This window comes from Mastigoproctus giganteus, chromosome 4 (assembly GCF_048544385.1).
Source record: "Mastigoproctus giganteus isolate SK-2022 chromosome 4, ASM4854438v1, whole genome shotgun sequence".
Classification (NCBI taxonomy): domain Eukaryota; kingdom Metazoa; phylum Arthropoda; class Arachnida; order Uropygi; family Thelyphonidae; genus Mastigoproctus; species Mastigoproctus giganteus.
In genome coordinates, this window is record NC_143578.1 from 175,956,592 (window position 1) to 175,980,159 (window position 23,568).

Here is a 23,568-nt window from a genome sequence, read left to right on the forward strand (position 1 = left end):
TTGGGCATCCGCTAAAAATTTAGTGATCGACCACAATTGACATTATTAGAAAAACAGAATATCTACAGTGAGTTTGTTTCTCTCTTATAGACGATAGGTCACTATTAATCCTCTTTGCCACTTGACTCATTAAATTCTCTTAGGCAATATCTAGGGACGAACCCGTGATTCCAATTAACCGTCACTGCCAGTTCCAAAATGTTGATACCGAAAATCCCCCAAATTCAGCTAATGCATGTATTTATCTCCAGCTATGTCACAGTTCATTACCAAAAATTTGATATTCAATTTTGTATTACCAAAAATCTGATATTCAAGTGGTATAAAAAAAACTAAAAAGTAGAGGTTTGAAAATTTATGACAAAAAAAATAATAAAAATAAATAAATAAAATCGGGCTATGAGAGGACAACAACGGTAGTAAAACAATTACTACTGCTCTTACAAATGAGCGGTGGCAATCCTGTGCTTTAAAGTCATCGGTCAAAAAACAAAATGAATCTCTAAAAACGTATGGTCTTCAGGAAATCTTTAGGCCGATTAATAAGATGGGGGAGTTTATTCAAAGATCCTACATCAGATTATAACAGAAGACAGGTAATGCTGAAGGTAAATGTGGCAAGGCATATATATACATAGGCGAAGCTCGGGGCATAGGTGAACAAAACTAACACGTGGCTAAGGAGAACACCAAAGAATCTGGATTAGCAGAGCACGTGCGGTAACGCATAGGGTGATAGGAACTTTGAGGTGTGAGGAGGGAGAAGAGAGACTGATAAAAGAAAAATAAAGGAAGCTTTTTATATTATAATAATAATAAATATCAATTTAATCCAAATAATGGAACCTCGGCCCAAGCAGCACCCTAGAAACGGGTATTACATAGTATAATACCCCTTGAAGTGTAATATACAAGTCCGCTGCTATCAGCTTCCTATAGGTTTTGTCATGGCAATACCCGTTCGGGTCGATTTTGAAGTCTCTAAAGAGCTCCAGAGTATTGGCAGGAAACAGCCGCCTTAATCCCTCCGTGTGATGGAGAGTGCTTCGGAGACTATGAGGATAGTAGAGCCGAGTCCCAGGGCGTGGCCTGGCCACAAGATTATCAATGTGATGGGCTTCTAAACTCCCAGTCAGAAGTTGTGCAGGAGCGCTGATGTTACGCATGGTAACCATCTGTATCCACGGAGCTACGTTTAACTTTGTATACAGTATAGATTTTGAAATTGTAAAGGGCTTCCCGGCAATCCTATTCAACCATCGCAGCACCCAGTATTCCAGGCTGAAAAACTTACTAATATAGGTATTTGGGGCAGGGGACCAAATAATTGAGGCATAGAGGGAAACAGAAACAATACTTCTTTGGATGTATTGGGTAACTAGTTCATTCCGAATCCCAGTTATCTCCTGTCTTACAGCCCAAATGGCAACGAGAGTTTTTGTTCTGATGTTCTGAAAGTGCCTTTTAAAGGTAAGGCCCTCATCCCACGTCACTCCAACGTCAGTGTACGTGCTGACTGTCCTAATCTGTGCTCCATTAATAGATAACTCAATTCTATTCTTTATCTTCTTATTAGTTACTGTCAGTTGTAATGACTTGTCAGAGTTTGGTCATAAACCTATTTTACCTAAGTATAAATGCAGTTCATGAAGCTGAGCGTTGGCGTGGGAATTGACGTTGGACACAAGGGCTAGTTCGTTAGAGACAATAAAATACTTAGTATCATCGGCGTATGAAATAAAAATATGGTTCCGCGATAGAAAAGGTTCCAGGTGGACCACGAAAAGTCCCCCTGGAAACGAAAAGCTGATAAAACACCTCCCTGATGGATGCCCCAAGTAAGAAAGTATTTTTCATGAAATTTGTAATCCTTGTTCTTATTCATTGTCCATGTAAACATAAATCTGGTAAGTGGTATGTGACGTGATGCTCATTTATTAAAATTATTTATTGTGGTGTATGAAGTGCTAGAACAGTATTTCTGCAATAAAATAATTACATTTGAATAAAATTCTTATACGGCACTAGTTTCGCCATGGCATGGTAGAATAAGAACTCCTTGGCTAACCGAGTAGTATTAGTTTAATGATCGCTGTGGTCTGTATCTTGCAAGGATTGTCAAGACTTATGACAAAGTCTGACAAACTATCGACAACATAATCTTAAGTAACATAACTTACTGGTTGAGGGAACGTGACAAAGAATAACAGTCCAAACCATTATATTCGGCTTTCGTTTAAGAAAGAGCGAAAAGTAGTTACGTAAAGATCATTTCATAATTAGTTCCTAAACATTGATACAGCTAACTTTATCCTTTTTTAATTGATAGGGGAAAAAATCAACATTCGAATATTTCCTTCCTGTCAGCGTTATACTGTTTATGTTAAGGAGCACTGTTCACATGCACAATGCTCGTAAGTTGGGAGTTATTTTATTTTATTATTTTATTTATTTATTATTATTATTTTTTTTTTTTTTTTTTTTGTGGTAGTTGTTGGTGCATAGGCTTCTGTGGCCATAATGCACCTCCCAAGGTTTCTGCAGTACTTTGATCCAAGCCCGAGGCGGGAATCGAACCCACGACCTTTGGGTTGCCAGGCAGGCACTTTACCCAACCGGCTAGCCCGGTCGGCGTTGGGAGTTAATAACTTGTTTATTTGTCATCCCTCGTTTGATGATAATAGTAAATATAATTTATAATTAAACACATAAATAAAAGCTATTCACCTAAAAAAAAATTTTTAAGTTTTCAATTTTCACACAAAATATCAGGAAATCTTTAGGCCGAAAATATCAAAGGACTCTCCAGTATACAGTGTGAGGTTGAATTATATCAGCTGTTTGGAAAGTTTAAACTTTTTTCAATTTAAAAAGGTAACAAGCTAGGTAAACACCCATACTTTTAGCTCATCATGTGACTCAAGTTTACTGCGTAATGTTGATGAGGATAAATCTTCAAAAAATTTGTAGAAGCCTGTTCACAAAAATACAATTCCCATCCTAATTACTCTTCGGAACAGTAATTGTTACACGGAACTTATACTATTACATTTAATTAATAAAATACAGGATAGCATAACGAAGAATTTTTATTCGTATTTTGAAGATATAGAACGTTTGCAATACATAATATATTTTACAAATTTATACGGCGCCTCAGTAGCCAGGTGGGAAGGAGCAACAGTGTGTAGATCTTCTTGATTAGATTAGACCGGGGTTCGAGCCCGTCACCACCAAATACGGAGGATGCGGAAGTGTCAGGGAATGACCACCGCATATTCCCGGAGCAATATGGCCTTAGTTGCTAATGCTCCTAAAAACAAAAAAAAAAAAAAATTATACGCATACACACAACACAATATATACTCATATTTGTGTACCTTAAATGTCTATTTAAAGCAAGCTTGTTCCCTTATGAATTCCCAAATCATATTTCTAAGTACTCGTTTAATATGTGCTGTTGTTACTGTAAATCTCATGCTATTATAGAGATTACTCGCTATAGTATTCACTATAACGAGTAATCTCGCTATAGTGAGTTCATGTGATCTATTTAATTTATGATAGCATTCGCTATACAAGCATAACAACCTCGTAATGCATTAGTATCGATCTCTGCTAGTATAGAGTTTTATTAACATACTGTATATGAATTATTATTTATTCTAGTCAACATTATTTTAAACGTTTTATAACGTATGTAACTTTTTGTTTATAATCAACATAAGTTTACACAATGCTGACTTCAAGAATATTATACTGTATTTTGCAGTATCACATGGAGTTGCGTACACTCACTCTCAGCTATAACTGCACACGTGTATGTGTGTACTCTGCATACACAGTATATATAGGTATATACTGTACACAGCGATGCATGCACCACACACATAATGTGACGAAAAATTGAAAATGATGCCCTGGGTATTTTTCAAATCGAATCATGCACAGAAAACGTTTTTGAATATTAACTTCTCGGCATATTTTCAGCGTACACTAAGGAAATCATAAAAGAAAAAGTTCTTCTCAGAGGTATGTCTCTGAGAGAAGTTATGCTGTGGACAGCGCCGTAACGTAATGTAATCAATATATATATATATATTAGCTAAAGCAACTCGGCAAAGGAATGTTTAGGAAACAATTCGCGAGTCCTGCCTCGAGGGAAAACTCCACTTAAAATTGTCTCTCGCCTGTGATATAGCCTTATCAGCAAATATATCATATTCCAGCTGACGGTGGACTATCTCCTTGCTATGCGCAAGCATTAAAGACAGTAATAATATGCGTTACAATAAACTATACAGACCTGCTGTCAATCAATGTGGCGCTCTCTTAAGGGAGGCAGTCGGGAGACTCGAGAACAGCGGTAAGAGAAAGCACCATGATGCACGCCCAGAGATGAGTCATCGACAACCGGAGAACACCAAACCAGCGTTAGAGGGATGATGGGCAGTCACTGATGGGCGTCTTAACATACTACTTAGCCTTTCGATAACTTCAGAATTACCACAGTACAAAGATAGCAAGCTGTCAAGTAAGAATTATTCAAGAATGCAATTAATATTGAAAATGAAAAAGACGATTGTAAAAAGACTGTAGGCGAGCGAAAACCTTGTAAAGAGATTTTGCAACGGCATGTACGTCCTTAGAACGGAAAACAAGATGAGTCGCTAAGAGTATGAGAAAAATAAAATAAGTTATACAAAATGCTTTTATTAATGAAATCATAAAAGTGTACATACACAATGAGATACAATTAAATCGATGCCATTTCAACTAATTTCGGGTTCACTACGAACAAAATATTGTGTATCTACACTGAACGTTCATTAGTGCATTTCCAATTCGTAATCCTCTGCTTTGTGCACATATCTACTGAAAATGCTTTTTATGAATACTGTGCAACCATTTTATTTAAAATTTAGTAACAATAAGAAAATATTGTATATGCATTTTTGTTAACTGTTTGCAATAATGCTGTTGATAAATTGATTTCATCCTCTCCTCCCTCAAAAAAAATAAAATAAAATAACAAATAAAAAAATATACATATATTAAAAATAAAATAAAAATTAATAACAGGCGCGTCAGGAAAGAGACCTTTATGAGAATTTTGTTTCTTTAGAGAAATACAGTAATTACCGTGAAAGGAATTCACTACCTCATTCAGAGGCGTAATGAAAATAAGTTGACATTGTAACCGATGTTGAAGGTGTTTTAGTATAGTCGTGTTTACAGCTTCATTAAAATAATTAATGGGCTGAGAAGCAGCAATTGAGGTTTAACATTGCTAAATGCATGGTACTGCGTATGACCAGCAGACCCTACAATTAAATAGTACCACAAGGTGGTGGAGAACGAAAGGGATCAAGGGATAAATGTAGAAGTTCCTTGGGTGGTGTATTCAGAATACATGTACTTGGATAGTTCATGTGGTTTTCTCAATGAAATTTTCTAGCTGGGACAAAGAGATATTATCCGATTGCATAAAGCAATGGCTAGGCCACATCTTGAGTACATTATACAGTTGTGGTAGCGTATTTTTGAGATATAGATCGAATTGTTGGATAGGTGTAGCGAAGAGCAACAAAAATTTGTCAAAAAAAACAAAAAAAAAAGGGTATTCTTACTCTTTTTTTAAAGAGAATTAGAGACTTTAGTTCTGTATATTACAGCGCTTGGAAATTGGCACCAGCGAGGAGACCAGATTAAGTGTTCAAGGCTTTAATTAAAGGTTTCAAAAATTATAACATCCTTACCTCTTTTTCAGGCAACAAACGTAAGGGGAGAAACTTAAATTGAAAAAGAATATCTGCAGAATAGATGTGCAAAAGCATTGTTAACTTTATATGAATAAACGGTGACAATTTCATCCTCAAATCTGGTTCGACATTCGATCAATTTGTATACGCGTACTTGTTTTTGAAGAAAACCAGACAGGAGAAACAACATGCAAGTCGTATGTCGTAACATGCCGTTACGACATACGACTTGAATGTTGTGACTTGGCACGTTCGTGAGTGTTGCGCTATAATTATAATCAGGATTATGCGATTATTTGTATATTTTTAAAAGGAAGAGTATTCTTGTTTAAGGACAGACACTGTACCTAACACCATACTTTGGGAAACGCTTCACTAGATGATCCAAATGTCTACTAGAGAGTTACCAATACTCGCAAGTTCAGTCCGGTGGACTACCTAGCGGCCGACTTGTTAAAATCATTTTAAAGCTATACTTTCAAAATTTGAGAAATAATTAATCTCGCCATGATGCATGACAGAATTTGGAATCTTCATCTAAAAAAAAAAAAGAAAGAAAAGTGTTCTGTTTATATTACGATAAGAACCCCATAGGTAGAGTTTATAATTATTCATTCTGATATAAATATAATTCATTCATCTTATGTAACGATTACGTGAGCTCGAACCAAGGTAATCAAGACAATCTCAGGGCTCACATCTGGTGAGTATGGGCTTGGCACACCCAGAGTCCTGAGCTGGATATCATTATTCTTCTCTTTCTTGGTGATTCATTTCTACTTCTGACTCTTGTTTTCTCTCTATCCGTCTCTCTCTCTCTCTCAGGGTAATTCAGAAATATATATATATATATATATATATATTTTTTTTTTTTTTTTTGGCTGGTGCAGCATAAGCCTCAGGCTTCCTTGTACCATATGGCTAATAATAATAATCTCAAACGGGTGTACTACTATGCTTTTGCCGTGACCACTCGGCTACTTCAGGCAAAAAAAAAAAAAAAAAAAAAAAAAAAAGTGCTCCGTTTATACTTCGGCACGACTAAAAGAGGTACTAATCATTCTCAAAAGAATGCAATCATTATCAACATTTATTATTATTATTAGCTCGAACCATAGTCACCTATACACACCGGCACCAAACACTAGATTATGTTGTTCTCCCTAAGTTTGAATGCGAAAAGCTGTTCGAACAATTCTAATTCTAAAAACATCACACAAAAAATGTCATTTATGACGAATCTGATCTTTGTATTCCACTGTTAATTTAGTACACACATAGTGTATACTTGTGGTCTACTACTCGTGGCGGGAATGAGTAGTGGCAAGCAGGTCTCCTGGTAGCTAAATATCCATTAATAACTAAAAAACACAACATACACACTGTATAGTACTATACTCATTTCTGGCCATTTTATACCAATGAGAGATGTGTATAATTGTGAATTATCTGAATAAACTGATAATTGTCTATATAACGTCAAGTGAACATTGTGGAGTTGAAATATCCTTCAGAAGATGGCATACCAAAGACAACACACAAATGTTTTAACACAAACGGGCTTCATGGAAATCCTGTCCTGCAGCTTAGAAAACTATGAAAATAACAAATGTAAATGATGATGTTGAAATATCGCATAACAATTTTAGGTCAGGAGCAAAAGAGGACATTTTATCATCAAATCTTCGAGACAACTATCAGCACTGGTATAGCTGTTTCGAAGTCAATGACAATTTGGTTTAGTTGAAAATTCAAATTGGTCGCTGACCGTAATTGGTTAGTTCACTGACTGAAGTAAGGTTAACGCAATTGACGAGCCGATCAGCTTCACTTTGACAACTGGGAGAATTAAGATTTTAATCCGAGCACAATCGGCACGTGCCCATTTACAACAGCAGAGAAAATTATTAAATTATTTCTTACAATTGTAAGAAATTATTTAAATTAACATGCATAAAAATATCTGGACACCTCACCTCAATTGTATGTAGGACTGAAGGGTAAAGAACTGCTCTGACACAGCTATTGATCTGTTGCTGCCAGCAAGACACCTGGAATTAAAAATCTGTATAAATATAAAAGTCTGTTACTTAATAAGAATAAGTGTGTAAAAATATCCTTTGATATCCTTTTTGTTTCCATCCTATGTCAATACACAAAATCTAGGATTAATCTTATTCATTAAAACGAAGCGTCTATACTACCTAATGTCAAAACTACAGCACACAAGTAGAACGGGTACGTGTCGTGACTTCTTACTATTATTAAACTTGAGTAGCGTCATGGTTTCATTCATAAATAATATACGTTGGTCTTTCTTTTATTTTTCAAGTCCTCCAACTAGATACAGTTTAATATCCTGTTAGGTACGAGTGTTCGTGACTAACTCCACGTTATTGCTTTCGTTTTCCAATATCGGACACAGACACCCAATTGAATCACTAACCAGATGTGGATGAAGCCTGTTTGCAACATTTCGTTGAATGCCCTTATCTATAGGAGGACTCAATATATTTCATCTATTTTATAACGTTGCTGAATTTGAAATTTTAATTGAGGCTGTTTAGTGTGAGATATATAGAACCCCCCCCCCCCCCATTTACACTAAGTTCCTCTCGAAATTACTTTATTCCAAAAAATAAATATCTATTAAGTTAATAATCATCGTAATGGAATAAAAACAGGCAAATCACCAATTCCACAACGAACAAAAAAAAAAAAAAAAAAAGTGATGAGGATCCCAAGCCAATGTTATTTTCAACAAATCGAAAACGTAATTCGCATTGCAGAATTATTTAAAAATTACACACGCACGCGTTGCGACGTCAGTGAGCCCTCCTGATCGAATACGAATACTTTTAACATTCAAACATTCAACAAATTTCATTTAGTTGATTAATCACCATGTACTGCAACATTTTTCAATCGGTTTTCCACAAATATTAACCAAGTGCTACGGGAAATGTTTCACCAAAAAAAAATTAGCACTTACCTACCTTTCAATATTTTGATGAAATAAAGAAAATATTTTTTTGATGAAATGAATATTTTTAATGAAATAAAGAAAATGATTTTAGTATATGTAGATATCCTAAAATCGAATTCTCCTGATTTAATTAATTTGATTATTTAGTTTCTAATAACGAAGAACAAAAAAGGTTCTTGTTCTGAATGAATGAAGTAAAAATTATGTAGATTTGGCGTTTCACCAGTTTCTTTCCCAATCCAAAGTGTTCCTTACTCAGATATCGAAAAAAACTGTTATACGAAAGCACCCACCTAATCAACATTTGTTGCAGTGATTAATGCAAATTTTAAGTGGATTTGCTATATTTTCAAGAGTGCCTTCCACAGGTAAAATATCAAAATGGACATTAGAATTGAGCACTTTGTACAAGTTTGTTTGGAAATACTGAAATATATATATTTTTAAATTAACTAACCCGAATAAATTCAACGCATCAGAACAAATTTATAAATCCGAATTTAAATCAGAACATGCGATTGACAACAATAATCACATCCGAAATTAAAATTAGATCATGCTACGCAAGTTCAACGGTCATATCAAGTACTCGTATTATTCCTCATATAAAAAAAAAAAAAAAAAAATACATACATATATACATATATACACACACACTCTGGTGTTCAACGAAAGTGCATCACCCCTTGTAATTGTGGTCCGAATAACGTAAGTATATGCCAATATTTCTTACAGATTGCATCAGATAAGATTAACACGGGTAGATAATGACGTAATATTGAATCAGCTGTTACTTTCAGCTATATAAGCACACTCTGCAAGAGTTGCAGTCATTCCTTGCTTGTGTTAGGATGGCGAGTTACGTGCAGTTGACGCCACGAAGAACGAGTGCTATTGTTGCTTTACGTGTTGTTGTTGTGCTGGGGATTTTTTTGGCACAAAGGCCTCCTGGGCCTGTTCATCGTTAACTTATGACTAAATATTTTATATTATAGTTATCAGAGACGATTATATATATTTATGCGTGTCAAGTATTGAAACAGAGCTTTTGAACTCTGCACAATTCCCAAGTATGTGTTGTAAAGTTAAAGATTCCTGAAAGTTAGCTAGAGAGCGAAAACTGGATTTCCAGATACTTGAATATTGAGGATACTCTATGAGGATATGTTTGATTGTTAATTGGGATTGACAGAAGGAACATTGAAGAGGATTCTCATCCATAAGCAAGAACAGATGAGTTATATATGAATGACCGATTTGGAGTCTTGCCATAATGATTTCTTCTCGTGAAACTAGAAGTCTACAGTTGAGGTTCTTTTTTAATCTGGAATAGTTTGTTATTGGCTTGAGTTTGCCACAGTTCAGCCCACTGATTCCAACATCCTGTTCTAATAATGGACCTAATGGAGGCACAGCTATTGAGAATGTAAAACTAATTGCTGCAGAACCTACAGCTTCGTCTGTTATTGAGCCATCAGTATAAATAAGTAGTTTCTCGGAGCTTTCTAAGGCGTAGGCTTCATGTAGTTGCTGTAAGTTGTTTGGCAGGGAGCCTTTCCCCATCTCAAAAAAAAAAAAAAAATCAGAAGGAGGTGTCGATTCAATCCAGGGTTGTTCAGGAGGAACAAATTCTTCGAGGATTTGCTGAAAGTTACTATTCCAACTAGCCATTAGTTCTTGCAATCTAAGACCTGCAGGGCGGTTTTCATTAGGTTTATTATGATATAGCATTGTATACTGAGGGTCAAACATGTATTCCCAGCTGGGATGAGATGGAATACTTTTAATTTTTGCAGCATAGTTACATAGCAAAGATTTTCGTTTGAGTGGGGGTTCAATTTGCCTCAATATACAGGCTTTGAACTGGAGATGTTCTGAAGGCTCCCGTGGCTATCCTTGGGGCACTATGTTAAATGGTATTCGGACGTAACAAGGAACTGTTTCTTGCAGAGTCATAAACAGGTGATCCGTAATCTAATCGGGACCGAATTAAAGTTTTATATTTTTTTTTTTTTTTTTTTGATTTGGTAGTTATTGGCGCATCGGCTTCTGTGGCCATATTGCACCTCCCAAGGTTTTTGCAGTACTTTGATCCAAGCCCGAGGCGGGAATCGAACCCGCGACCTTTGGGTTGCCGGGCAGGTACTTTACCCACTCGGCTAGCCCGGTCGGCTAAAGTTTTATATAGAAGTAAGAGAGAGTGTCTATCGGCACCCCAGGAGTTAGCGGAGACAGCTCTTAAGATGTTCAATTTCTTTATACAGGCCGTTCTAACATAGGCTATATGATTGGAGAAACTAAGTTTATTATAAGATATAAACTCAAATAAACGAAAGTTGTTGGTAAGAGGAATCTCGTTGTTTTCTAAATATATTTCAGGATCCGGATGTAATTTCCGTATTTTACAGAAATGAAGTGGGCACGATTTATTTTCTGCGATTCTATTTTGGTGATGGATAGTTGAAGTTGCCTTTCGATGGCATTCATAGTTTATGACTGACAACAGATAATGAGGTCATAAGCAAACACGTATGATTCTACTATTTTTGGTATGTCTCGTGTCATATTTGTAATTCTTGTAGCGAATAATGTTGCACTTAGGATGGATCCCTGCGGTACACCCTCTTCTTGTTCGAATTATTTAGATAAACTGTTCATAAATCTGAGTTGAAACGTTCTGTGGTGAAGGAAGTTTTAATAAATTCCTAGTTAATCTCCATATTGAGAAAGCCTTCGATACCTAGTGGTATCGAAGGCTTTCTCAATATGGAGATTAACCATTAATAGATGTCTCCTTACAAAAGCATTGCAGATGTTTGCTTCTGCTTTGATCTTCACGTCTAAGGTTGAGCGATTCTTCCGAAACCCCTACAGGTTTCGGTTCAGCACATTAAGATTTCGCCTAAACAGCTAGTCAGTGAAATTGGCCTGTAATTATGTGGCTCGGTATGATCCTTCCCTGGCTTTGGAAATGCTAATACAATTGAGTGGCGCCAAGAGTGCGGATAAGCAATTTCTAAAAATATTCTGGTTTAATATTTTTAGTTTTTTTTCGCATTCAAAGCAATAAATTCCAACAGGGAATTTATTGCTTTGTTATTTAGTTTTTTTAACATTATATAGCATACTCCATCCCAAACAGCAGTGCAAAGATGTACTGGATGTTTTATTCAGAGACTAAAAGTTCCGTTAAAGTGAATGGTTGATTGTAAGGGTGTGACCGCCAGAGTAGATTAAGGCATCTGCAGAATGTTGTTCTGCAGATGCCTTAATTTTCTGAAAGGTTCGGCTGTAAGTGGACACTGCTGAAATACTGGCAAATGATTCGGTGATTGCATTTGCTACTTCGGTTGGTGCGGATAATTCCTTCCCTTTCCAGTTTAGAATTGGAGCTGGGAACTGCACATATTTGCCATTAAGTGCTTGGATTTTCTTCCAGATGAGTCTGTTATTCGTGCCTTTGTTAATCCTGGAAGTAAAATTTTTAATTTTACTTCCAGGATTTTTAATCTTTTTAATTAGAAAGATTTTTATTAGAAAAATTTTTAATTAAGAAAAAGATTTTTAATCTTTCTTTGCTTTTCTTCTTATTTGTCGGAACTTAGCCTTGAGTCTTTTGAAGTTAATGAGATTAGCAGTTGTGGGGAATTTTCGAAAGATTCCAGGCTCTATTTTTTGCTGTTTAGCATGTGTGCATTCTTTATTCCACCAATAATTGCTGTGTTTGCGTTTCCTAGGCAAAGATTTCGGTATCGTAGAATTTGCAGCTTGTAACATCTGTTTGGTTATATGGTTGGTGACAATATCTATTGGCTGGGACTATACTATATCATCATCGAACTGAATTTGGGAGACATAGTCATTCCAGCTTGCCCTACGGAATTTCCAAGTGGGTCACTGCACTGTGGATAAGTTTAATGTGTTTTGAATCTCGCAAATTGGTAGATGATCACTATTTAGTGGGTAATCAAGAAATTTCCACTCTATATTGGCATATATGGAGGGAGAACAAATTGATAAGTCAATTGCAGTCATGGATCCGGTAGAAGAATGGATGTAGGTGGGTTCGCCAGTGTTTAACAGGGTAAAGTTATGAGAATCAAGCAGGGATTCTATTATTTTGTCCCTTTTGTCAACTGATGGAGATCCCCATAGCAGATGATGAGTTTTGAAGTTCCAAGTAAAATGCCCAAAAGTACACAGAACGGAGTTGACAGCTGATCTATTAGATTTTCTAATTCAGCTGAGGAGAGAGATAATTTAGGATGGAGATATATACATAGAAGCTATTGTAAAAAGAGTGATACCCATTACGATGCCCACTGCTACTACTTCAAAATGTGTCTGAAGAGAAATATGTTTGGATGGAATGTTGTTTCTGACAATAGCCACCCCTCCATGAGCTGGCATGTCAATACTCCTATCATGTCTGAAGACAGTATAAATTTTCAGGTTAGGAGACACTCATGAATTGAAACGTTTCCTGTAAGGCTATGCCAGCTGCTTTGTACTGAACGATAAGATCCTGCAAATCATCTTTTGTATTACGAATGCCTCTACAATTCCATTGAAGGAACCTTTCCATTGTGGTTTTATGGGTTGTTTTCGGTTCCGACAGTTTTTTTTAGTTGCAGCATCGATCTATTTTTGTTTTGTCTTTCTTAGGAAAAATGGGACGGGTCACATCCATCTCATCGGTTGCATGTTGTTCTAATATGCCATCGTCTGAATCATGCTGTTGATCAATGTCCATTCCGGTGGAGAGTGATGACTACGGTTTCGTAGTTTCTGACACTTTTCGTTTTATTGTTGAGGAAACATCGGTTGGTATGGTAACTGGAGTATCACTAGCTTGTTCTGTTGTTTGTTGCGAAGGAGACTGTTTCTGATTAGAGTAATGAACGTGCCCAATTAGAAATAGGCACATTCGGCGGAACTGATACATCTGTTTGAATCCCCGCTGACTGGAAATGTTGGCCGGCTGTGGTATATGTACGCTTTGTCTGTTTTCATTATTTGTCTTCTCGCCTCTGGGCATGTCACTTTTGCTACTTTATATTTTTGAACTTTTTTCTCTTGCTTCCATAGTTCACATATTTTTGAGAAAGCTGAGTGGTTACCCTTACAATTTGGGCAATGCGTAGTGGTAATTGTGCAATCAGATTGGTTATGCTCTTTTGCCCCACAGTTGGGGCATACTGCCTCACCTCGACATGTAGTCTGGGAGTGTCCGTACTTTTGCCATTTGTAGCACCTGATGGGATTTGGGATGTATGGTCGGACACGGCAATACAGACAGCCTGCTTTCACAGATGTTGGTAAGCTAGGAGTGTTAAAAGTGAGAGTTATGCTCCTTGTTGGAACAAGATTACTATCTTTTCTAATCATAATTCTCCTTGCATGGATGACCTTTTGTTCCTGAAGATCTTTGACAATTTCCTCCTCTGACACACTTAATAAATCCCATTCTGTTATTAGTCCCATAGAGGAGTTTAGGGTGGCATGGGGCGTAACTTTTATTGATTTTCCTGCAAATGTTGAGTAGTCTCAACTAAAAGATCACCAGACTGGAGTCGCCTAATTGTTTTTAGGTGAACCTGCTGCAGTATCAATGCACTTTTTCACAAGGAATGATGATAATTTACTCATAGGCTGGTCTGATAGTGAATATAATATGAGGAAAGCTGGTATCTCCTCCTCTTCAGGGGTTGTTTTCAACATCTTCGGTTGAAAAAATTCATCATCCGTGTGATTTGTCTCTATTCTTGAGCACGATGGCTCTAAAGGTGGAAACATTTTGTTATCCATCTTTGCTCCTTTCAGCCCTGGGAGAGTGAATTTCTTCTCCCAGGTTACCGGCCCCGCCACAGGGAGGCAGGAGCAGTGCTGCCAGAGTGACCAAGCGATATGTAAGTTAGTGTTAGCTTAAAGGAAAAAAGAAAGGTGATTTTCGTTTCTGAAAGTAGCTTACAATTCGTAAGACTAAGTTATTTATTAAATAAAGCGTAAAAAACTTTTAAACTAAAGAACTGTGGCTTGGAGTAAATAAACGTTCTATGAATCACTCGGAAAATCGCTTGATCACTATAACGGTTGGCACCGGGGCCTTGCTTTACGTGTGGAAGAATTTTCCACACGTAAAGCAAGAATACTGGTTCTGCTGATAGGAAAAAAAAGGAACCGAACGCAAACGAGTCTCTACGCCAAAACAGGACCGCGTTTTGAGGCACTTATGCCTTAAAAACCGTAAAGCTTCTTCGTCTGAGCTGAAAAGAGAACGGGAAGAACATACAGGAGTGGTAGCAAGCGCAGTAACAGTCAGAAGACGCCTCTTCAAAAAAGGACTCGTAGCCCGTCGTCCTAAGAACCCCACCCCCCTCCTCACACAAAAAATGAAAAAGGCCCGATTAATTTGGTATAAGGAGCATGTCAAATGGATCCCCGAGTAGTGGAAGTCAGTTATTTTCTCTGATGACAACACACTAAAACTGCATGGCTCTGATGGGAGACAAACGATTCGCCGTAGACGTAGTGAAGAATACCATCCAGACTGTATGGTGTCTACAGTGAAATTCCCTACCAGCTAAATGATATGGGGGTGCATTTCGTATCGAGGAGTAGGTCACCGGCAGTTTATAAAAGGTTTCGTAAATGCCAATGGATACCTGGCTATATTGGAAGGCAAATTGCTGCCAACCATTAGAGACCATTTCAACCTGCCAAGTAATTGCATCTTTTAGAACGACTCTGCTCTTTGTCATCGGGCGAAAAGTGTAAGTAGGCACATCTGTAGTTACTTTAGCTTCATTTCTGCATTAGAGGTTCGACAGTAATATGTTTACATTTGTTACAGGTGAAAAAATGGTTGGAAGAACGGTCTATTACAACTCTTAGCTGGCCAGGAAACAGGTCGGACCTGAATGCTATAGAGAACTGTTGGCATCGTGTGGAATCTGCAGTTTCCAGAAAGAAACCAAAGACCCTTCGTGAACTTCAGGAAGCCATAATGCGTGCATGGAACCACGAACTATCAGTTGATTATCTTCAGAAATTGATCTTGTCAATGCCTCGACGGTGTGCTGTTGTCATCAGGGCCAGAGGCGGTTCAACTAAATATTAGTTTGCACCTGGTGAACTTTTCATTTTGTTTTCTATTTAAAATGATAACCTGAAGCAAATTGAGGGCTTCTGATAACATTTCAGCCAAAATATTCTAAAATATTCAATTTGGAATATTTTGAGAGCACCTGTCAAACGTTACTTAGCTTTGCTTTAACTTTGCGCCTCCGTAGCCAGGTGGGAAGGAGCAGCAGTGCATAGCACACGCTTCTTGATTAGACCGGGGTTCGAGCCCAAACACGGAGGATGCGGAAAGGTCAGGGAATGACCACCCCATATTCCCGGAGCGATATGGCCTTAGTTGCTAATGCTCCTAAAAACCAAATAACAAGCTTTAACTTAACTATTAATAAATATCTTTTGTTTATATTTCTATTTGTGATGCTAGTCATTAATGTAACGTACCATCGCGAAAAAGAGTTAGAAAATGTGAAATTCCTATGATGCACTTTCTTTGAACACCAGTGTAGATATTAAACAATTAGAAATACAGAGTAGCTTAATATATATTAGGAAAAAAGGCTTCATAGAGGATCTTCGCACTGCTTCAGTATTCACGTAAACATTTATAGCCTTTGTGCATTCATTTATTTCCCGGACACAATTGTTACAGCTGGATTGCACGCCATAGAAAAGGCTCGTACTTCTAATACATACTAGTTGCTTGTAATGAGTGAATTAGCTAACATTTGCTATTTATGGATATAACTTATGGATACTAGTTTTGCAACTCTTCACTGCTCATATTACAAGTGGAAGGACGTCAAGAGTTAAATTAATCAAAGTTCACACATTCCAAGGGGACACTATAGGATATTCTTCAAGGTGTATTCTTTATATCAAATAATCTTCATACTTTCATGGATGCAACTAGAGGAGTTGCGAAAGACTAAGAAATTACTTCCATAAGCTCATGTTTGAAATCAAACTCAAATTTGTGCCCACTTGATTTGTAATTAGGTTATATACTGACATTACGTGAATGTGAATTGTAGGCTGGTATTGACGTAAGTTGATACTGTTTTGAAGCAGAAGTGTTCTGCTCGGCGTGCGTTCTCTCGCTCTCGAAAACTCGTGCTTACTTGTATATCATGTTTAAGTGATCTATTTACATATGCCAGGAATGATTTTACCCCCAAATTCCAATTCATTTTTGGTACAAAGAAGTGCAGTGATTTTAGTATTGCTCTGTACTCTTTGGAAACTAAACCTTATTCACTTGCCTCTATTTACACAACGATTTTTTGTTGTTGAAGATATGATGGAAACTACACAGACAGAAATAAGTGTAAATTGACACTACTCATGCTACTAACCTCCCAACTATGGTCTTAAGTGTTTTACAGCTGGACGAACGTTTTAAGTCTTGATCATATGCTTACACACAGAGCTTTTCATAGAATGGCATGTGATCATTACTGCATGGATTGTTTTCAGTATATACTAAGCTTCGCACATTCATATGATTATATTCTCATGTTATAAATCAAATATTACTTGTTCAAATGAATATCCTTACTAGTTTCGGCTGCTTCTTAAAAAAAAAATATATATATATATATCCTTTCTTTCTCGGTATACCTACACAAACACGGAAACGATAAACTGAGCATGGGCAACACGATTCGGGTACCGTTCACAGAGTAATCCCGGCTTGAGTCAACGTATACAAATCGGTTGTTGGTGGTGGTGGTGTTATGGGCTCTCTGGCACTATTGGCCTATCAGAGCAATAAGGCTACCTATGATGACTGCAAGGGAAGCAGTAAGAAGCGATCATACAGTTGAATTTGTTTCAGAAAAGGGAGAGAAAAAAAATAAGAGATCGTGCCATTACCTGTGATATGGGAGTATCAAAAGATCTTGATGATCTGAGAGGAAACGAAATGCAGAGCATCGTTGAACAAGATACACTTAGTAAGTATATGCTTTGTGAGTGGTGTCAAACGATGCGTAGAATGTAAAGGATCATTTCTTGTTAGCAGAAACAGATATGAGGAGAGTATGGCATATTCGAGTAATTGTTGGAATTCCTGTCGTCTATTTTTACGGAACGCTAGAGGTCCGAAATTGTGATTCAGGTTTTAACTGAAACAGCTTGTTATTCATTTGCATTTTCCACACGTGTCCATTTGTTTCATCCATATTCTTTGTATATTGCATCTGTAATCAGTATACGGGACTAGAATATTCGTTAAGGTTGTGCTGGAGGTATGTTTTGCAGCATGATCTGGGCATTCTTTTCCAGGAATCCAGCAGAAGATAACTATTTCCTGTTTTCATGGAGATGTATCAGCTCATGTCATGTGTTTTAATAAAGGACTGTTACGTGATTTAATTTTGAAAGCTAAGAAAGCACTATGAGTCAGTATATATTACTGACTCAGAGTGCTTTTGTTGCTTAACAGAAATATTTTCTGGGTAGCTTAATGGCATGTAAGTCGCCAGTATAACTGCTGCACGCAGTCGGAATTGAAATAGTTGTATGGGAGAAGACAGCAGTAGTTCTCACTTCATTGTCAGACTATGAACCAACAGTGTGGATCTTAGTAAAGTGAGAATAATTTTCTGTGCGAGTAAGATTTATGTTGGATGTTGATATATGCTACATCTTTTCCCCTTTGCTGAAAGGAATCATCACAAGGAAGTGTGAAAGTAATCCACGGGGATTCAGGTCTGCGAGTTCTTTGGGGATTTCATGGAAGTGAACATTCCAGAATTCTGTTAGTATCTATAATATAATGCTGGCAGGCTGATTTGCTCTGGAAGTGTTTCTATAATGGGCTGACCACTGCGGATACTGTAGTGGTGGCCAAATAGGATGGGTGGAGAAGCTTTTAATTTTAGCTGCATAGTTAAGCAGTAACTTCCTTCCGATACTGAGCGGTTGTTCATGCACCTCAATATACAGACTTTGAACTAAGCGTTCTGCATGCACCTGGAGCAATTGTAAGTACAGAACGTTGGTTGGGGCGAGGCATGACAAGGTACTCTCCCTAGCAGAATCATACACAGGTACTCCATACTCTAAACGAGATTAATTACTAACTGTATAAGGTGGAGCAGGGCATAACGATCCATACCCCACGTTGCACTGGAAGTGGCTCAGTGTATATATTAATTTTCTTTGTGCAAGTATTACGTAGATAAGTAACATACTCTTGGAAGTTTAGTTCGTTGTCAAATATTATTTTATTATTATTATCTTTATTTTCTCCTAAGAGACACCCGCTTACAGCTATTAACTAGGGGGTGCATATTCATATATACAAATATAAGTTACATACATAATTATCCATTTATAATTTATACATATCGTAATTATACAAAATATACATTGCCTAATTAATTATATTATACATATCATTGCCTTATTTTTACATGACGGGCAGATAGAAAGAGAGCACAAGCATAATTTGTAATTTTACAAGGAATTAGAGACTGTTTACATCTACACCACTATTTACAGCGAGTTCACAGAAAGATAAGACGTATAATGTAAACATAACAGGAGCATAAACAGTCCATTCTTCATTTCCTGCATTCTGTTTTGTTTTCATCTGTGGGCTTCACTCAACATTTATAGGTGGAGTAATGCATTCTGAAATATTTCAGTCATGTACCTCTTCTGTGTGCAAAGCTTTTCTGGGTCTGCTTGAAGATCGTTGTAGATCTTAATGGTGTTAAAAGGAAAAAATCGCTGAAGGCTTCCCAGCTGTGTGAGCGCGCTACTGAGTGGAGGGGATGGTGTCCTATTCGCCCACCTTTGAGTCATACGAGGCCGAGTCAGGTGGTAGTCAGTTTTCGGCGAGTCGAGTCTCCCGGTCAGCAGTTTTGCAAGCGTGAGAATGTTCTTGGTGACTGAAATATTAGACTGAGAAGACGAATACTGTTTACTACTGGCAAAAGATGGTTGGCTAATTGTAGCTCGGGTTCAAAATGCATCTTGCACTTGTTACAGAGATGTATGGCTGTAGATTTTTGGTGAGATAATCTATATCCATTCTGTGTCCTCCATTGTACAATGCTGTTTATTGAGATTTGCAAATGTCTCACAATAAATAAATAAATAAATTTTCTGTTTATACTCCGGGACGACCAAACAGTCAGAGGAGTTAACAAGATAGACAGAATACAAGAAACAGCACCGTATTCAGCAGTCACGGGCTTGAACCCCGGTCACTCAAGGCACGTGTACTTATGCACCCGCGCACCTGACCACTAGGCTACGGCGGCCTTGTAGTTTATGTTCTGGGAATGACAGAATGTAAGCTCGTCAGGTATGAATCGACGATGTTTGGAATACTGTTTGTAATGTTTATTCGTACTGCAAATAAAGTGTAACTGAGAACTAAGCGTGTGGAACTCTGCGTATATAGAAGGAGAGAATATGTCGGTAGCGAAAATGGAATGACCTATGTTGAAGGAAGCTTTGAATAAAATATGGTAAATGACTTCTCAAATCAACAAAATGGTGATCTCTTAGGATGCCATGTGGTATCAAAGGCGTTCTATGTATCAAGGCATAAGGATGACCTATTTTTCCTAAAACCAAATTGCTTGTTATTGATCACGTTTCGGGATTCAAGATGCTATGTGAGTCGATGGTTTATTATTTTTTCTATGGTTTCACTGAAGAAGCTGGTAAGTGAAATCGATCTGTCGTTATGAGGAGCACACCGATCTTTTCCTAGTTTGGGGATTGCTGTTACATAAGAAAGACGAAAGGAGTTAAGAAATGTATGTTCAGAGAAAATTCTACTGAAAAGGTTCAACAGTAAGAATAATGATTTCTGATTTTAGATGTTTGAGCACGATATAGTAAATCCCATCAAGCCCAGCAGAACTGTTCATTGAGGTATATATGGATTCTTGCAGTTCAGTAAGTGTGAATGGCTGGTTTATAAGATAAGTGACAGGTAATTTTAGAGATTTCTCTAAAGATCTCTCTTTAAAGATCACTTTCGATATCTCAGCTATGGCTTTAATTTTTGGAATGACGGATTATATGTCCCCGAGGAAGACAATTTAGAAAGCACAGCTCCTAAAGCATTTCCATTATCTGCAGGGGGTAGAAATTCCTTTCCGATACCAATTAAGACGAGGAGCTCAACCTAAGAAATTTATTTACCATTTCACCGTTTTATTTTTACTTTTTCCAGATTATTCTAATGTCAGTACAATTTTCTAATTGAGAAAGCAAATCTTATCCAAGAGCCTTTTATAGCCTTTCGCTGGATGTAATTGGTTTTAGCTCTAAGTCTCTTAGAGTTAAGATTGGTGGTGGTAGAGTATTTGCGGAATAAGTTCCGTGTACATTCCCCCCCCACCCCTTTTTTTTAGCTTTGTTATACTCATCGTTCCAACAGTGGCTGATATGTCTATGGTTTCTCATTTGAGATTGAGGAAAGGTAGCTGTTGCAGCTTTTAGAATTTGGGTTGTGTTATGGTCGGTAACAGGATCGATAGGATAGAATTCAATTATGTGATCAAAGAGATGATTGGGATATTTTGTCCAATCTGCTACTGAAAAATTTCCATTTTGTACCAGTGTCTGTCGTTATGGGGTGGAAAGCTTGAATTCTAAATATTACTGGATAGTGATCGCTACTGGGAGGATTGTCAAATACCATCCATTCGATATTTGGAGAGCAAACTGAAAGATCTATTGCAGAAGTTTACCTTTAGGTAAAATGGATGTGAGCGAACCAGTGTTCAGTAGTATTAAATTCTGTCTGTCCATCAGCATTTCAATGAGTTGTCCTCGTCCATCTGATAAAACAGAACCCCATAAATCACCTAATAAACAGAAAAGAGATGTCAATAGAAGAACAAGGTCTGGAAGTGAGAGAGAGACTTCAGATGTTAAAAATTTGTCTCTTTTAAGCAAATGCCAACATGATGACAACTGATTAGCTCGTGAATATCATCAACATTGCTGCGAAGGCTTCTACAGTTCCACTGTACAACGCGGTGCATTATTTGGCTTTGGTGTATGAGGATGGTTCTGACAAAAAATCTTTCAAGCTGACGTTATGGCGATCGAGCTTCAGGACAGGTTCATCTGATCGGCATTTTTATCGATATCCATATTCATTAATATTGTTTGCCTTCTTAGTTAGAGCTGAGTCGATTTTCAGTTTTTAATGTGACGGTGTGTGAAGTGCAGTTGGTGGAATTGTGGCTGGAGTATTTATTGTTGGCTCTGTCTGTTCCGTAGGAGTCTGTTTCGAGGATGATGAGAGCACTGATCGAGGCAAATTTGCAATGGATATGGTTGGGGAAAACAGACTTTAGTTTGGTGTGTGACTGATGTTTTTTGGGTTATTGCTGCATAAGTTGCTAATTTTGCCTCTTGGCAAAATTAGCAACTTATGTTAGGTGCACCTAAAAATACATATGCAGCAATAACCCAAAAAACATCAGTAAGCGAGAATTTACGTACCTCTTGATAGGTAACTTTTCGTTATGCCCTATACTAGGAGTTCCCAACAGGGTCGATATCGACCCCCTGGGGGGTCGATGAAAATTTAAAAGGGTCGATGAACAGAGGTCAATGAACGATTGGACTAGTGGTCGACTGGGGGTCGATTAAATAAAATCTATGTTGTATTATTATATTTAATTTTTTTATACATTTTTCTTAACTAAATTCATTTATTTTCGTATTGTTCAGAAGTCTGGTTTAGTGTTTTTGTGCAGCTAGCAAGTTGTACAATGTAATACGGACCCTTTAGGCCCGCCTACTGTTCACATGAACACTACGTGACCATCACGTGCAATTTCTCTTGTTTCAGTGACCACAGTTATAGTATGGATTTAGAGTGCAACGAGTAAGGTCGAAATTTAAACATACATTAGTTTTATATTTATTTTACGTTAGATGCAGTTTAGAAAAATATATTAATTTGTGCGAATAGTTGTAAGTATATATATAATAGTTATTTGTCAGACGTGATTGCTTCATTATGTTTGATTATTTTTATTTAATTTTAAGGAATTTAATAAATATGTAAGTACTAAAAAGAAAGTGCTAGCAGTATTCCCAAGAATATTTAAGCTTAGGGTTTATTTCTAAGCCGGGAAATGATACAATGCCTCTGTCTCGTCTGTGAAAAAACATTTACTAACGATGCTATGAAGCCATCAAAGATGAAAGAGCACATTGAAAGAATGCATCCTAATAAAGAAAATAAAATAATTTAGATTATTTTAAAAATTTAAAAGAAAAATTTCTTTTACGTTCAAAAACGGGACTTAAGTCATTTTTTAAATCAACCACTTCTAAAAATGTTGAAGGTAGAATGGAAGCATCTTACAACATATCACTTTTAATTGCAAAAGGAGGATATCCTCATACAGTTGGTGAAAATTTAATTTTACCTGCAGTAAGAGAGGTAATAAGTACTGTAATGAAGATAGACCCAGATCTAATATTAAAAAATAACACAGTGCAACGTCGCATCGATGAAATGACCGAGAATATAAAAGAGTCTTATTATTTGATCTACAAACAAATAAATTCGCCATTCAGTTAGATGAGGCAACTTTCGAAGAATGAGCATATTGATCATTTATGTTCGCTATTATAGCCCAAGAAAAGAAGAAATAACAAAAGAATTTCTTACTGCTGAGCAATTAGAGACTTACACGACAAGCGAAATTATTTTTGATTGTTTTGAAAAATTTAGACAAATAAAAA

General features: G+C 37.0%; 1 protein-coding gene across 6 annotated transcripts in view; it reads right to left on the minus strand.

The window, feature by feature from the left end:
• LOC150087215 (tyrosine-protein phosphatase Lar-like) overlaps window positions 1-23,568 on the minus strand; it is a 1,652,393-nt gene that overhangs the window by 1,393,015 nt on the left and 235,810 nt on the right. For 5 of the 6 annotated variants that reach the window (XM_090371082.1, XM_090371081.1, XM_090371080.1 and 2 more), the window contains exon 2: window positions 7,739-7,813. The exons of the other annotated variant lie outside the window; for it this stretch is intronic. The gene's annotated coding sequence lies outside the window, so the exon portion shown is untranslated. The remainder of the gene's footprint in view (window positions 1-7,738; window positions 7,814-23,568) is intronic. 6 annotated transcript variants of the gene reach the window in all.